The sequence below is a fragment of the Alnus glutinosa genome, chromosome 10, assembly GCF_958979055.1.
Source record: "Alnus glutinosa chromosome 10, dhAlnGlut1.1, whole genome shotgun sequence".
NCBI lineage: Eukaryota > Viridiplantae > Streptophyta > Magnoliopsida > Fagales > Betulaceae > Alnus > Alnus glutinosa.
The window spans coordinates 13,353,734-13,369,742 of NC_084895.1; the positions used below are offsets into that span (position 1 = coordinate 13,353,734).

Consider the following 16,009-nt stretch of genomic DNA (forward strand, 5'->3'; position numbering starts at 1 on the left):
ACGGTATGGCACGTCGTCCGGACGGATGGAACAATGATAGATGGGTGTCCGAACGGGATGGCTCGATCGTCCTGACGGCTGACAGGGAATTGAAAATCTTCTAACTCTGAAGTACTTCTAAATAGTAGAATCCCTGTGTAGCATCTTTACACACAAGTGATTTTGTCCAAAACACAGAATGAGGCCAAAATTATTAATAAACTCCCCCTTTGGCCATTATGGGACAAAAAACACTTGACCTGTTTGGAAATACATTCCCAGTCCAAAAATAAAAATTACTCCCCCTTTTTGTCACAAAGGGACAAAGGGTAAAACAGAGTAATAAAAACCAACTGTAATAAAAATTACTCCCCCTAACGGTCTCAGAAGGACCCAGGAAACAGAGTAATATAAGTCAACCAGTTTTACAGACAAAAGTTTTAAACAACAAAACAAAAAGACAACAAAAACACCAGGGAATCAAACATCCTCAGGCAGGGGTGGAGTCCGATCTGCATCATCCTCATCATCACTGCTGCTAGGATGATGAAACTTCAGGCACTGCTGAAGGTCCAGCTGGTTCTGCTCTACTCATAGGTTGATGGAGTGCACTTCTAGCTGCATAGAAGTAATGGTCTGCTGCATGGAGGACATGGACACCTGCATATTGCTCATCCCCCCCTGAATGGCAGCAAGGGCCTCCATGATCTGGGAATAGTTGACCTCTGGCTCAGAGGGCGGGACGGTCTGGGAGGATGAAGCCATCTCTGGAAATCCAACAGGCATGGCAGCAACTATGGGCACCTCATTATCGGAGTCATCCCACCGCAGCTGTGCATTGGACTTCATCAGTGTTTGCTTGCTGATGGGCTGCTGGATCTTCATCTTCGGTTCGCCAATGACATCGACTCCTGACTGAAGAATCATCTGAGTGATCAGACAGCCAAACGGGAGACCGGCATTTCCCTCATCACGGGCGTCCGTCATAACACCTAGAATGTGCTTGCACAGGCAGAAGGGCAAGCGGAGGTGGACTGCATAGACGAACTGGGCCCGTTTCAAGATTAGATCACTGCGCCGAACAACAAGCCAGATGTTCTGCTGAATCATCTTGGCCAGCATGCGGTGGGAGGGAGACAAGGCGCCAATCCTGATGGAGGTAGAGCGCTCCTCGCCGTGGGGAATGGCACGGAAGAATTCCCTGAGATCATCCAGGGAAGGAGGAAGCACCACTTCATTATATGGGCTGGCTGAAATCTCGAGCACTGGGACTCGGATGATGTGACTGATGACCTGGGGATCAACAGTGATGATGTGGCCTGCCATGGAGGACTGAAGCACCACTCCACGATCATCTTTTTGTACCACTTCCAGGTTGGCGTAGAAAAGCTTCACCAGTCTGGTGTACACCACAAATGCACAATTATGGAGATATCCCCAATTGTACGTCTGGATAATGTCAAGAATGTTGTCCAATGGTGGCACCATGATATCGGATCGAATGACGTTCCGCTCAGCAATGACAGTGCAGTCCATAATCTTGGCCTGGATTGCAGCTCTATCTTCCATAGTCCTTTGACGGACCCTGCGAGGTGGGCTGCCGGCTGACATGATTCTGCACAGGAAACCAACAAGATTTGCAGCAAAAATCCAAAGTAATATTCTTGTTAGATTATGAAAAATATTGGGCAGAATAAAAGCAATAAAAAGGACTTTTTGCAAAAATATAAGCAGAGTGTATAACAATATTTTTTTAAAAAAAATAGAGAGGCTAGAAAAATACCTGGAATGGAGTGAGAATGCACAAAAGACAAGGATGAAATTACACCAAAAACACTCACTTACAAAATGCCAAAAAAAGAGATTGTGTGGGGTATGGAGAAGAAAATGCAGTCAACTGAGGTATATATAGCCTCTGTGGGGTCCCCGTCCGGACAGAGCATTTACATCGTCCAGACGCGCGCTGCATTGGGAACATGCGGACACGTCGCGCACGTCCGGACGGTTTTACTAACCGTCCGCCTGGTGGTTGCCGTGAGCGTCCGGACTCAAACAGGTCCCGTCTGGACGATTGGGCTCCATTCCCGTCCGGACTCCAAAAGAGTACCGTCCGGACCACTAATCCGTCCGGAAGTCAATAGAGACCGTCCGAACGCTTCACACTGAAACAACAGAAAAATTGAGAAAAATTCACAGAAATCAAATTTTTCAAAGTCAGTTTCAGAATACACATGTATAAACCACTGATAACCCAATCAGAGAGCATCTCAATACTAAGTAGAGATATAAAAGAGAGTTGAGAAATCAATTAGCACAAATAAGTTCTTGCACATGCAAAATTCAACTAGTCACTTCAACTCATGCAATGCGTGTGTGTGTGAAGACAGAAACCATTTAAGGTAAGACTTTCGATGACATGACAGAGAGTAACCAGATTTTCTAGACAAGAGAGAAAATAACTGGAAGATAAGCCAAAAGTCAAACCTTATAACTTACTAGGACCTAGCCACCCTCATCTGATACACTCCCCTTGAGATGCAGAACCTAAATGATTTACTTGTACCATGAAGGACAACGTAAAAGTTTTACTTGCACGTAGAGGGCAAGGCATACAGCAAATGTAGCTCATAAGCAGTGAATATATACCCAAAAACACAGAGATCACATGATTAACTGCTTGTTTCTTACGGTGCTGCAATACTAAAGGAAATGCCAGAGTTTATAGGTGCTAGGTTCAACTAGCATGTGGTCAATTTGGTCATCTTATCAAAAACTTCTTCATATACAAAATGTCAGAGAAGGAAAGATGTACCTTATAGGGGAGCTGTGGATAGTGCACATTTTTCATCGCATGAGAAAAGAAGCTATCCAATTTTTGCATATACAAGAAAAACACTTGGCAAATTATAGTTAGAAACTCTCAATTATATCTAAACAAAATAAATTAATACTCAAGGAATTGAGATATCAAGAGAAAATACATTCAATGATCTGATAAGCCAAGGAAAAAAATTTCCTGTAAATTCTTCCCAAATTTTTTTATTTTTATTTTTTATTATTAAAAAAAACATGCAATATGGAAAAAACATCATATGCAAAGGCAAGATCAAACTTGTGTACACTCAATGATGCCACTACAGAAAAATAGTCGCTCGACCTGCTTTTTCTGTCTTCCCCAAAAAAAATACCTGTATAGTTCTTTCAAGAAACATAGGAGGCAAACACAATTGGTTCCTAGATTGCATATAACAATATGTCAAGTAAAATGAGCAATCAAACCTGATGCCATAGGACTAGGAACTGAATCCTAGGCATGAACACTCGAAACTGCTAGGTGCGTCTGTACCCCCTCATGGGGTAGCTGTCCTTCTCAACCCAAGCCTGCCTTCCAGTGGGTGGTTGCTGGCAGGACTGCATCATCCACTCCATCATGTTCTGCATCCAGATAGGAGGCTCACTGGAGTATTGCTCTTCTTTCATTTTCTGAGGCCTTCTAAACTGCTTGGGTTTGCTCTTGTAGATGCCACTGTGATTGGCTGGTACAAACCGCTGCTAAGGCCGCTGATACTGAGGAGCATGAGACCAAGGGGCTTGATACTGATACCTTGGTGCTTGGTGAGGTGCCTGATGCCATGGAGTCTGATGCTGAGCTGCAGGTCTAGTGCCATAATGAGCTTGCCTAGGCACTTTTTTCTTGGCTTTGGCCTTTTGTGCTTTCAGGAGGGAGCACTGAGGACGAACATGCCCACTTAAACCGCAGTGGTGGCATATAGGAGGTCTTCTGATGGAATGAGGCTCCTGAATGCCTGAAACATCATCGTTGACCTTGTCCTTCCCTTTATCTTCAAAAGTGGGAGGAGGCTCTGAGACTGTAGGCTTCACAAACACAGTCTTTGAGGAAGAGGGAGCTACATACCCAAGACTAGTCTTGTCAGTTGGTCTCTTCTGGATGGACAGCATACGAGTCAGCTTATCATCAGTAACTCTTTCTAGCTGGAGCTGCGTCTCTAGTAGCTTTTCCTCGAGCTCTTGTACTTTGAGCAGCAATGAACTCTTCTCGGTCTGCAAACTATTCAGATCATTCAGGTGCTGCTTTCGACCTTCCCTCAGCTTCTTATACTCTATGTAGAGTGTCTTGTAGGCCTCCTTGAGCTCTTCCTCATTATTGCTATGCTCCGAGTAATATGAGTCTTCTTCTTCAACATGTGGGGCTACAAAGGCCAGAAATTTTTCAGACTCTGGAGCTTTTTCTTCTGACTCATCACTGGGAGTCACATTGTATGCTTTCCTCTTGCCCTTTCTAAGATTCCCGCAATCGGCCCGGATATGCCCAAAGCCTGAGCATTCAAAACATCGGGGTCCTCTGGGAGATTTCTTCACTCTTTTAGAAAACTTCTTCTTGAACCGATCATCTTTCATCAGTCTTCTGAAATTTTTGGCTAACATAGCCACAACCTTTTCTTCATCCTCAGAGTCATCTTCAGATGATGCTTCTACCTTCTTCTTGGAAGCCTTTAGAGCAATGGTCTTCAACTTCTTGACCGGGGGTAGAGACAGCTCATATGTTTGAAAAGATCCTACCAGCTCTTCAATCTTCATCTCCTCAAGATCCTTGGTTTCTTCAATGGTGGTCACCTTGATTCTGAAACGCTCAGGAAAAGATCTTAGAATCTTTCAGATGAGTTTTACATCCGAGATAGGTTTCCCAAGACTCACCATGGAGTTCCTCAGGTCACTCATCTTGGAGTAAAACTCTCCAAAGGTCTCTTCTTCCAACATCTTAATTTCTTCAAATCTTGAAATCAACATTTGAAGTTTCGTAGATTTAACAAGTTTCGTGCCTTCATATGTTGTTTCCAAGATTTACAATGCTTCTTTGGCTGATTCGCAATTTGAAATTTTGGCGAATTCAGAAGGAGAAAGTGCTTGGCATAGAGCATGGAAGGCTTTATCATTGGAAAGTCGGGCGTTTTTCAGAGGGACTGTCTCGAGTGTTGTATCCTCTGGTTTAGTCCAACCAGTTTCAACAATATAACAGTTAATAGATTTTAAAAAGAATCGCATCCGAGCTTTCCAATAGCCATAGTTCATACCATCGAAGGTAGGAACAGAATTAAGAGTTTGAGACATAGTAGCAAATAGAAGTCAAAAATAAATGACACTCAAGAATTTAATCTTCTCAGAGTGTACCAAGCTCTGCTACCAATTGAAAATTGAAATTGACTTCTAAAAATAAAGTGTGTGCAACAAGTGTCAACAAAAAATTAAGCACAGCGGAAAATAAAAGACACACAGTTTTTGTTGACGAAGTGGAAACTCAACTAAGAGAAAAACCACTCCGGGGTAGCCAAACCCAGGAATTCCACTATTCAGAAGACGAAGCTAGATACAAGATAGTAACACTCACATGTATCGATGCAGTGGTCGTACCTTGCTCTCTGACGTGTAACCCAACACGAACGCTTCCCAACCAGGTCTCCTACCTGAATGGGTCTTCAATGGAATCCTTACCTTAGAGCCGACCTCTAAGATAGACTTCAGTTGTAGCGCAGAACACTTGAAACGGCTTCAGAGGGATCTTGAACTTCTCTGAGCTCTTGTGGAATTCAATACCGAATTCTTGTAGTTCTCAATGCCCGGGGGCCTCTATTTATAGGCTGGGGGCTCAAATGAGCGTCAGGCAAAATATATCTGGGCGCCGTCCGGACGGTGGACATGGGCCGTCCGGATGGACAACTGTGCGACAAGATTTTACTGAAAATTTCGCTGGGAAATCTTTCCTGTTTAAGAGTCTCGTCCGGACGGGATGGCACATCGTCCGGACAGTCGCACGTCCGCTCCAAGTAATTTCCTTATAAGGCTTCGAGCGTCCGGACCATGGGGGATGAGCGTCCGGACGGCTGAACTTCAACACGTAATTTCCATATCTGATGTGCACGCGTCCGGACCATGATAGGCAGTCGTCCAGACGGTTGAAGTTGAATCGGCAATTTCTTTCTTTGATGAACGCGTGTCCGGACCACTGCTGTCAGACGTCCGAACGGTGATATTTGAATTGCGATTCTTGCCTTAAGGAGACGCGCGTCCGGACAGGATACCACATCGTCCGGACGGTTGATCAATCTTCCCTTTATTGGAACTTGGAAAGAATCTGAGATTGTTCGAGTACTGAGAGGCGTCCGGACATGCTGCTGAAACGTCCGGACGGATGCAAGCTGGATAGAACCTTCTCGACACAGTGGAGGGTCCGGACGGAGAGACACGTCGTCCGGACGAAGAGACACGTCATCCGGACGGATGATGCTTGGTCTGTCTATAGTCCGGACGGTATGGCACGTCGTCTGGACGGATGGAACAGTGACAGATGAGCGTCTGAACTGGATGGCTCGATCGTCCGGATGGCTGATAGGGAACTGAAAATCTTCTGACTCTGAAGTACTTATGAATAGTAGAATCCCTGTGAAGCATCTTTACACACAAGTGATTTTGTCCAAAACATAGAATGAGGCCAAAATACTAACACAAGACATCATCGTCAGACGTTATTAGGTGCAAACCATCCACGAGACTCTTCGCAAGGTCTTTAAAATACATCAAATCTCCAGACTTGTAGCCATATTCTTTTAAAATACCTTCTATCTCAAAGAATGATAGCTTATCATGATCACAAGTCTCGTGATGTACTATAGCAGAACCACTAACATACTCACACTCGAAGTGTCTGTCAAACCAGTCCCCATAATGAACCTCAAAGACCAATTCGGGGGACCCCATCCTAACTGGTGAAATGGTAAAATACTTGAGTAATGAATATAAAGACTGGAGTAGTAGACTTTCTGATTATGATATTGGTATAAGACATGAATGTGGGCCTGAACAAGAGGTAGAGAGAGAAAAAGGCAGGATGTATTATCCCTTTCCACTAGACAAAAAGCAAGAGAGTTATTGAAAATAATGCAATCGGGTACATTTTGGGACCACTATTGTTAAACAAGCATATAAATGTTTCTCCCAATCAGACAACATGACAAAGACCCTACGAGGCAACTAAAAAAATTGGATTTACAGACCACTATCGTTATTGCTGTGGACCCAACCTCACAAAATGATAATGCAACAACCAACAACATCTATGCACACTTGAAAGCAACATATGATTACAGCTCATCAGCTAAAGTCGACCCGAAACAAAAAGGTAACAATTTTACAAAGCCGGCAAACTCAACATTCACATGTGAAAGCAACATCCCAACACAATAAATTTCGCAACATCACAAAATTCATTAAAGGAATTTCAGAATATAGCTAATTTCAACATAATATAAACCCAAAAATCCCCAATTTCGACACAACCCTAAATTTAAAATGTTCATTTTTTCACTTACCTCCAACCACAAAATGGAAATCAATGCCCTCGTGAGAGAAATCCCTAATTTCCGTAACACACGGTCGCAATGTCACACTTCGTAGTTGTTGACAGCAGACGAGATGCTCTGGTTTGAAGAACACGAGAGTTAGTGTTTTCAACTGATCGAAGAACACGAGTGTTAGTGTTTTTTTTTTTTTACCTAAAAGGCGTGTGTTTTTTTTCAAGGGCATTAAGGTAATTGGAGGTTATCTTCGAACATGGCACGTGACACGCACGTGTTAACTTTTCCGTCGGGTTTAACCGCTAAGGGTGACGGAATGCCTGAATTACAAATTTATGGAATTAACTTCGGGGGGGGGGGGATTACATTGCAATTTTTTAAACTTTGGTACCCAAATTGAAAATGGCCGACAACTTCAGGGGGCGAATTGTATTTAACCCTTTTTTTTTTTTACTTTTTTATTTTGGGGGTGCATGTTCCATGAGTAAGATATAAACGTATTAATTCATAAATTAAAGTACCAGTCAAAATGTAGTCTTGATCATCTATTTTGCCCTTTCGATGTTTTGAACAAAACCATTTATTCAAATGGTCCACAAGCAATATATATATATATATATATATATATATATATATATATATATATATATATATACCTATAATGTGAAGGGATTGATTAGCAAAATTATTTTGTTCAATAATCTTCCGAGTCTCAGAATGAGTAGGATCATTCGTAGAAGTTTTATAAGGAGAAGCAATGACAATAGTGTCATCTTTTCCCTTTACTCGGAGGGTTTCAACAGGAGGATGAGAGGCTTTAACAACAGTGTTGTCTTCAGCCAAAACAAAAGGTTTTTTAACAACATTTAAAACACCAGGTTTAACCTTTTGAAGAAAGTCAAAAAACAGAGTATGTCTCTGCTCTCCAAGCATCTTTTCCACCCACTGAAGTTTTAACGGATCTTGTTCCTTTTGAGAAAAAGATTTAAAATAAATTATTCTCTTCTGGCGATTTTCTTCAGATCGAAAATCTTTCTCTAAAGAAGGCCAGTCGAGATCATTAAAACCCATTTTCTTAGGTTCAGTAAAAGTAATAGCGTTGCAATGATGGAAAACAGGCTCTGGCATAGGAGCATTTAAATCAGAAGCAGAGGGGGAAATATCTCCTTCTTCAGCTTGTGAAGCTTGGGAAAGGACTACCGATTGTTTGGCAGAATAGAAAGCTGAACAAACTTGGGAACTGGTGGCAACTCCCTTTAGCTTGTAATCAACAGAAACAGAATCAGCCAAAAAGTTTTCAATATCTTTATCACGTCTTTGAAAACCTTCAGTAGTAGTTGAATCAGCAAAAGAATTTCTTCTTTGATTAGCAGAGAAGGAATTTCTTCTCTCATTAGGCAAGGGCCTTTCAACTCTTGAAAGTTTAAATCAGCGAAGCTAATTTTGACAGATCCATCCATGTATTGTTGGATGTAATCAACATTAGCATCGTTTTGGGCAACTTTGGCTGGTTGAGTAACATTCTCAATTAGCCATTCATTTGGGAGTGTGATTTCACTCCATTTCATCATCCGAGGAATTCGGATATTAGCATCACAGGTGGAGCTCTGAATTAACAGAGTAGATTCTCCTGAGTTTTTAATGACAGCTTGAGGATTCAAGTTGGTTTTTAACAATTTGTAATAAATGTGGTAGATAATAACTACGGGCTAACTACCAATCAACATGTCATAACCAGAAGTTAAAACATTTAAAGTTAATGCTTTAGAAATATTAACATCACTCAAGGAAAGAGTTATGTTAGAAAACGTATCAAAATAAACAGGTCCATTGTATAGAGACGTATGGACCATGCCAAGAGTGCTAGTTCTGAAATCAATAAACCTAGCATCACGAAGGCACATTAATACAGAAGCATCAATTCCAATTCGTGTTAATGGTTTAACAGCAACTTGGACAGCTCCAATATGCAAAAACTTAAAACCTTTAGCAAGAGATTGGTCAACAAATCTCTTGTTAAATAGTTCAAAATCCTCATTCCTATTTGAAATAGGAATGGTTTGTTCAACAGTTTTAACAGCATATTCAGCTCTGAAAGAGCTCTTAAACCAAGAAGTTTTGTAAAGTTCTTTATCAGGGAGTCTAGGAATACTCCAATTTTTGAAATCAAAAGAGGAATCACCCTCAACAGAGTAATGTTCAGAATTAACAACATTATCAGGGAGATTAACAGAGGACCTAGAGTTAACAGAAGAGTTAGACCTCCACATCTTGCAAATCACAATCAAACAAACATTAAAACAAACATAATCAACAAAGTCTCTAACCTTAGTTGGTTGTTTCACGACACATGCCCTGACCCTAGACCTTTTGTGACCAATCCCTAAACGCCTACCCCGGCTTGGACGGGAACCAGGTTTGTGCTAAAGAGCGGCCTGTACGGGGGGGTGGTTATGATCCCTAACCTTAAGGAGAAAGTCTTCGGAAAACGAAAGCTTTAATAGATTGAGAGAGAAGATAAACAAAATGAAACAGATCTTAACACTAATGGCTCTGATACCATAAAGGGAGCGGAAGAGCGCGGAATAAAGGAGGTCAAGAGAGACCTGAGAAAGTTGCTGTGTGTGTGTGTGTATGAGGGAGAAGGGGAAGGCGGTATGAACCTGCCAACAGGGGATGCAAGTAATGATAGTAAAATGATAAAATAAATTTTATCAAAATTAACAGAATTATCAAACTGTAATTTATTTCAAAATGAAATACTTACAGAAATAACAGGGGATAATACAAAGGAGGAGATCGGAAGATCACAATAGGAGAATGAGAGAGCAGGAGATAGCAGATCAGGAAAACAAAATTTTCTTGTCTAAAAGCTTCTGCCTTACCCCGAAGGCTTTGGTCCTTTAAATAGGACAATTACAAGGGGTATAATAGTAAATAAACAAGACTGTAGATCAGCATGCGACGGAACTGTAGCAGTCAATAAAGTTGTCGGCCACGAATGTCGGCCAGCTGCAGATGCAACCAATAATTCCGCAAAAGACGAATGAACTTTCGGTGGAGCTCAATAATACTGTCTGAATCGTGAATTAACAGTAGGGGACCCACAAGGGTTAATAATTGAGTTCTGGAATATCTTCAATGCCTGGAATTTCGTCTAAGGCATTAAGAGCATCCTGAGTAGTAATAGGGTCATGCCCGAATAGGTGGCGGTTTTTTCTCCGCACAAGCCAGTAGTATCCAGGGAGAATTCTGAAGAGTTATCATTTTCTTCATCTCCACTGTCTTCACTGTCTTCAACATCATTTTCTTCCTTGTATGATTTGAGAAATTGCTGGAACATTCTCATATCATTCTTGGAAGGGCCTTTCTTCTTCTTCTTTTTAGATGAAGAGGATGAGGCAGCAGCAGACTTGTCATCTGGAACCTTATCAGCAACAACCTTCTTTTCTTCTGGAGGAGGAAGGAATTGCGAAGGTATAACAAGTCCAGTAGTAGTGATTAATGAGACCGTAATTGGAACTGCTGGAGAAGTACTCTTTTCTGATGAGGACCTCTTAGCAAAATCCTTGTAAACAGTCTGAATAATAGCATCAGTTTGGGGGAATTTGTCCCACCATTTAACAAACCAATGGCGATCAATGGTATCACCATCTTTAATATAATTCCATTTTAAAATCCAAGAAATCTTGAATTTTATAGCAAAATGCATTATGGTGGGGAATTTCTTTCCATAAGCATCAGTGTTGTAATAGTCTCTGAAGGTTCCAAAAGCTTTGGTGAGCTGCAGAGGGAAAATGTCTGGAATTGCTCCGAACTGTCCCCACCATTTTGAGAACCAGAGAGGAAGTATCCCAGTGAACTTTTTATCAAAATTAATAAACCATGAGTGGTTATTGGTAGAGTTCTACTAAAGCATAAATCTGAACCAGGGATCAATATAATCATAATAAGAATAGGACAACTCAGAATTGGCAAGCATTCTAGGTTGGGAAGGATTTTCACCCCAATCTTTGAGAAGGAGGATCTTATCAAAGTAGACGCTCATGTAGAGAGTCTTACCAGTTTTTTGGTCAGGAATCGGTTTGAAATGGGCCGATTTTGTTTCAACCAAAATAGTGGTGTAATATGCAATATCTTTGAGGGGGTGTTCAGGAATCCAATGAAAATGAGGGGGAAAGTAAGCAAGAGCCAATTGGCTGGGATCTTTAATGGGAGCCATTCCTATCTCAACAAAAAATAGGTGCTGGAAATAGGGTAGGCGAATATAGGCTGAGGGCTTTTCAACCTTAATGAATTGCGTTCTTGGTCTATGAGAAGGACCAAGGAATGGGTTGTATTCAGAGGCAAGAGCACTACTGTAAGTAATATTTGGTTCAGGGCTGAAGGTCATGAACCGGTTAGTAAGTGCCAACGAAGTGGTAATAGGAGAGGCAGCTGGGGTGCCAATAGGGGAAGATTCTGACTTGATAGCCAGAGGCTTATTAATAGAGGGATTAATAACTTTTCCTTTTCCTCGATCCTTTTTACTTGCCATGGTGTGTTGTGCAAAATCTACCTAAATAAATAGATAAATATTTGTACGTTTTACTCGCAAGTGCACAAGATCAAAACGATAGTATAGTAGGCAAATACAAGATCATTCCCACGAGGATTGGTAAATTATGCTTAAAATGAATTCCTTAATAATTGAGACAAGTGAAAAGCAATAAAAATATTAATCAGATCAAATAAGAGAAGAGATAAAAATATTGAAGAAATATAATATGAAATAAGGTGGGGCTTCGATATCCACCGCTAATCATACTCAATTAAGATTCACAATGCCAATGCTACCATCATAACTTGATACTTAATGCTTACCAGCCACAAGGGAATGGTATCTTCTCCTAAAGCTATTGATTTCCCTGAGCAACGAGTTAGGCATGGTATCTACTCTAACTCTTTTCTTCATTGAAGGATTTAGCATGGTATCTACTAAGTTGTTCTTCAAGAAAGCATAAATTTATGGAAATCGGTAAACACACTTAGATTGGAACATGGTGTCTATTCCAGTTGTCTTTATGTTGATTAATCCAAGAACCTGTGATGGGGTTCTTTTGTTACTTTATTATGCCCAGGACTCGGTCATCCAAATTGACATAAATAACAAATCCATACCACATGCATATGATGATCAAGCATAAACATGAGAGGAATTCAAGAAAATAGGAAATAATCAAGTTAAGCATCAATATATGAATTGTAGCAAAGGCGCCAATTGAAAACCTTAACGAGACATAATTAGGGCTTCAATCGAGCCCTAACTAAAGTATTAGTTCCAACTAATATAAAATAAAATTATATACATACAGAAAATAAATAAATAAAGAAAATAAAAACTAGGAAGAACCTCCTTCTTGATGGAACCTTTGATTCTTCCTCCAAGTTTGTGTGTCTTTCTTCAAAGGCTAGAGGCCTATTTATAGGGATTAGATAAGCTTTAAAAGCTCTAGAATTCCTATTAAAATTCTAAGTAGGTTTTCTAGTCCAAAAAGAATAATTACAAGTCTTCTCCTTTTCTGAAATTTCTATCCAAGTAGGAAAAGGATTCCAAAATTCATACAGATTTGCGGTCTTTTATTGCGGGGCGATTTTGGCATGGAAAACGTCCGAATTAGGAAAAACTTATTTCTGACATATTTTTTTCCTTTATTATTAGCTTTCCAACGCCATCAATTTTGTTGCAATCTAATACTTGAGCCGAAAGTTATGATTAAATTACTGAGACGTGCTCATTCTGGATTCTTTCCAAAGATAACGAATTTTTGCCAACTTTTCTTTCCTTAAATTCAAAATTGATTTGGAGTTTAAATCTATCCAAAAGTGAGTTTGCTGACTTCATTATAATCTTGGAATTTGATCGGTTTTTCTTCTAAAACCTATAAAATACAAGAAAACACAAAAACAACACAAAACATCAAATTATAACAAAACTAAGAGCTTAACATATGTAAATTAAGGGGCTTGAATGTGTAACATTCAGCACTTATCATGGTGGCACTGCAAAAATTCACGAGTGAGAAAATCATGGATGGAATTGTTAATTCCTTTAATGTATTCAATATCAAAATAAAAAACACTTAAAATTGTTTGCCATCTGGCAAATATTTGTTTTGAAGCAATATTTTCAACATCTTTTTTCAAAACATATTTTGCAGATTTGCAGTCGATTCTTAATAAAAATTTCTGATTTAATAAATCAGATTGAAACTTTGTAATGCAAAGAACAACGGAGAGGATTTCTTTTTTAATAGTACTATAGTTCTTTTGTGCATTATTCCAGGATCCAGAATGGAATCGAACAATTTGTTCAGATGATCCTGGTGAAACAATTTGTTTTAGAATTCCTCCATAACCAATGTCGGAGGCATCAGTTTCAACAATTTTGAAAGCAGTATCAATAGGTATCTATATATATATATATATATATATATATATATTGTAGAAATATATAATAAAATATATAAAGTATAAGAGAGAAAAAAAGAAAGAAAACAAGAATAAGGGCTACATTGAAGTGTATTGAATTGTATTATATTGTTAAAAAAAAAAAAACAAATGTATTAATTATAATAAATTAGGAAAAAAAAAATTGTATTATAATAAGTCGTATAAGTATTTATAGAGAAATTAAGGTAAGGTAAACAAGGCAATATTTGATGATAGACCTGCAAGTAACTAAATCAAGTTTAACATGGACGTCATTCAAACAATATATATATAGTCGTCAATCAGTTGGAATATTACCATTCCATATGTATATATGGCCTTAACCATTTTACACTTTTAATGCATGTTTCATCTTCAATCTATATAAGAGAGAGAGAGAGAGAGAGAGAGAGAGAGAGAGAGAGAGAGAGAGAGAGAGAGAGAGAGAGAGAGAGAGAGAGAGAGAGAGATGGGAACTGAGCTTCAAATCTCCATGAAAGAAACCACAGACACAGGTGGCAACGAAAATGGCGTTGTCAATGCTCTAGTTGTGCTTGACGCAGGTGCTTTATTTGTCTGGAAATCTGGAGGTTAGTGTAAGGGTTGTTTGGTAAAGAAAAAAAATTCCACTACTAAAAGGGTGTTTAACTGTTTGGCAACAAAACCTTTGATGATAGAATTTGGATTTATGGTGACAGGGTCATGGTTGCATTCCGGCTACCATTTGACGACTTCCATTGTGTCTCCGGCACTTCTAAGTCTGCCGTTTGCGCTAGCTTTGCTAGGCTGGGCTGGGGGCCTTATAGGCCTCATCGTGGCAGGTCTGATCACTTTCTATTCTTATAATCTCTTATCTATGGTTTTGGAGCACCATGCTCGGCTTGGCCACCGCCAGCTACGGTACCGGGATATGGCTACAGATATTTTAGGTTAATATTTCTAATTTATGCCTTGTGACCGATTCATATTTCTTTTTCGTCATGGCTAAATTTCTTCTACTGTTTTTCTTTTGTACAAAGAATAGAAAGTTGAAACCTAAGATACGTACCAAGATCATTGAAGAGTTGGTCAATTCAATCGTTTTTTATTTGAAGGTTCAAGGCTCACTTATTTGATAATTTCTCCTTGTTGTCTGTGAAGGGTCGTCATTTGAGTTTGTAATTTTAAAAAAGTTCAATTTTAAAATAGTAATTTTAAAACGTACAATTTAGAAACACGATTTTTAAAAACCTAGTTTGATCTCTAAAATCGTGAGTTTTTAAAAACACGCTACCTTGCCTACAATTTGAAAAAACAAATTTTTCTATGTTTTTAAATTGCAATTTTTTTAAAAATGTACTCCCAAAATATTTTTTCAATAATTTAGTTTAAAATCGCACTTTTGATAATCTATGAAATTATAGAGTGGCAAACACACTCGAAGTCTCAAATGTCTTTATCATAAGGATAAGGATTTCCTACAATTTGCCTACCCGGACAGTCTGGGGTGCGAAGCTCACTTGTCCAAGATAGGTGGGCTCTACAACCATCTACCAATTGTTTGGAATCCCACAACTTAACCAATTATAGAGGATCTTGAAATTCAAACAACAAATTGTAAAGAATTCCGATGGAGACTTGAAAAACTTAGGCCAATGATACACCTTAGTAATTCATCATCGATCATTCCTATATGCAAAGAATATTTGTCAATAAAATTCTTGGTACAAAGGCTTTGGCAATTGATTCTAACTTAATAATGGATTATATATGGAATGTCTCCACAGGAAGCAGATGGGGATCATGAAAATATCTTGTTGGCCCCCTTCAACTTGGTTTATGCTATGGTGGAGTAGTTGCAGAAATTCTTCTTGGAGGGCAAAGCCTTAATGTCAGTGATTCATCATTAATTTGTGTTTGATCTTCCTTTAAGTTTATTAATCAATTTTCCAATTAACAAAGGATTCAATCGTAGATTTGATCATTACAGTTTTCTTAAAATACTAAAAAGCTTGTTTACCACCTTCATTTACATGGGTTCATTAATTTTAGGGTTCAAATTTTTCTGTCAAATCCCATAAGCTTTGACATAATAAATTTAAACACCATATATGTTTAAGTTTCTCGGATATTTTTTTTTTTTTAGAATATTAATTTAAATGAATATTTTTTAAAAAATATTAATTTAAATGATTTTTTTATTAATTTAA

At 39.1% G+C, this 16,009-nt stretch overlaps 1 pseudogene; it reads left to right on the forward strand.

The window, feature by feature from the left end:
- Window positions 1-14,243: 14,243 nt before the first annotated feature.
- LOC133879062 (GABA transporter 1-like) overlaps window positions 14,244-16,009 on the forward strand; it is a 30,552-nt pseudogene continuing 28,786 nt past the window's right edge.